General features: G+C 53.4%; 1 pseudogene across 1 annotated transcript; it reads right to left on the reverse strand.

The window, feature by feature from the left end:
- Positions 1–453: 453 nt before the first annotated feature.
- LOC111529252 lies at positions 454–1637 on the reverse strand (annotated as a pseudogene). The gene has a single exon (XR_002727365.2). The product of XR_002727365.2 is annotated as an inositol monophosphatase 2 pseudogene (transcript).
- Positions 1638–1842: the final 205 nt, after the last annotated feature.

The raw sequence follows: 1842 nt of genomic DNA on the forward strand, positions 1-1842 counted from the left end.
CTTATATTCTCTGGCTGAAAGATCACATATCTCTGTTTCTCCAGGATTGGTCCTTGGTGCCTTACTTAGTGAATGTGGTGAGGTCATGTTTTCTTGGATTTTCTTTATACTTGTAGATGTTCATCTGGGGCTGGGCATTCTAGAGTTAGGTATTTTTGTCATCTTTGTAGTCTGGGATTTTTTTTGTACCCATCCTTCTTGGTAGGCTTTCCCAATATTAAAAAGGACTTAACCTATTTTCTTTTTTTTTTTTTTGCCATTACTTTGATTTATTGCATTCAGAAGTACCCTGGGTGGGGGCGGGGAGGGGGGCAGTCCGCTTTATCAGCAGTTCTAAAGCCTTATTACCTGAGATTTATATTCTGGGGGGAAAAAATCAAGATTGGATTATCAATACATATTTCACAGGAGATGTGGGTTTTGGCCCTGACAGAGGAACAGGTACTAACCTGAAAAAGGCTACCTGAGATTAAAGAGAGAAACAGCTAACCACCAAATCCCAGTGAGAGAGATGCGGATTTAAAAGGCCAGCCACTCCCTGTAGCGTGGCAGCTCCCTCTGGGGTAGCCAGGGGCAGAGTGTGAGCCACTGGCAGGGACCGTGGGCCATGAGGGCCACCTCCCCAGGAGCCCACAGCGGCCCAGGGAGGCCTCGAGAGCAGCTTTGCCTCAGCCAGGGTCACTTCTCATCATCCCGCCCATAGTTAATCGTCTGTAAGGCCTGAGCTATGAGCATCGCCATCTCCCGGGTGCTGGCAGCAACCACTTTGCAAGCCATGAGGTCGAGGGGTCCACCCGAAGTGTCGATCACAATGCCGCCTGCTTCTCTGATGATAACTGTGGCAGCCGCCAGGTCCCAGCAGTGCAGACCAAACTGGTAATAGGCATCCGCAGCTCCCGAGGCCAGGTGGCACAGTGCCAATGTGGAGCTTCCAATCACTCGGACCCCATGCGCCTTGGCGTGCAGCAGCCGCTCCATGTTACTCAGGAACAGTTTCAGGGTCGCAGGGTCACGCTTGGGGCCGATTTCGGTCAGAACCAAGGCCTTTGAGAGATCTGTCTCCCCGGAGACCCGGAGCCGCTGGCCGTTGCAGAAGGCGCCCCGACCCCGCCGGCCCGTGTACAGCCGCTCCTCTGTGCAGTGGTAAATCACTCCGAATTCCAGCTCTTGTCGAACAGCCAATCCAATGCTAACCGCCACAGTCGGGAATCTGTGCACAAAATTGCAGGTACCGTCGATGGGGTCGATGATCCAGGTCGGGTTGTGGGTGAGCACACACTTGGCCCCAGAAGCCGCGGCCTCTTCTGCAATGAACCTGTGTGAAGGAAACCTTTCCCGCAACTCAGAAATAATTAAATCTTCCACAAGGTGATCCGTTTCTGTCACAAGATCTGCAGCTGATGTTTTCGTTGAGACACGTTTTTCCTCAGTCAGGGCTTTTCTGATGATCTGTCCCGCCCGCAGCGCCAGCTGCACAGCCGCCTGGAAGCACTCCTCCCAGGGGCCGGCCGCAGGCGCCGCCTGGTCCTTGCCGCTGGGCTTCAAATCGCGGCCTCGCCGGGCCCCTCCACCTCCAGCCCCCCTCGGCGGGACTCCGGCTCCCACCGGATCCCGCCGTCCCGCCGCCAGGCTCCAGACTTAACCTATTTTCAATTTGCCCCTAGAATACTGCACTGGCAGTGAACTGCACTTTTTTTAATAAATGGGAAATGAGTTAAGTGTTGTGATCTAAGCTGTATCTGCTTTAGGGGCACTCCAAGCTCAATAATGCCGTGGTTCTCGAAGACTTGTAGAGATACTGCCCTGATGGTCTTGGACAGGATCCAAGAGAATTCTCTGGAT

Source organism: Piliocolobus tephrosceles, unplaced genomic scaffold (assembly GCF_002776525.5).
Source record: "Piliocolobus tephrosceles isolate RC106 unplaced genomic scaffold, ASM277652v3 unscaffolded_21094, whole genome shotgun sequence".
Taxonomy (NCBI): Eukaryota; Metazoa; Chordata; class Mammalia; order Primates; family Cercopithecidae; genus Piliocolobus; species Piliocolobus tephrosceles.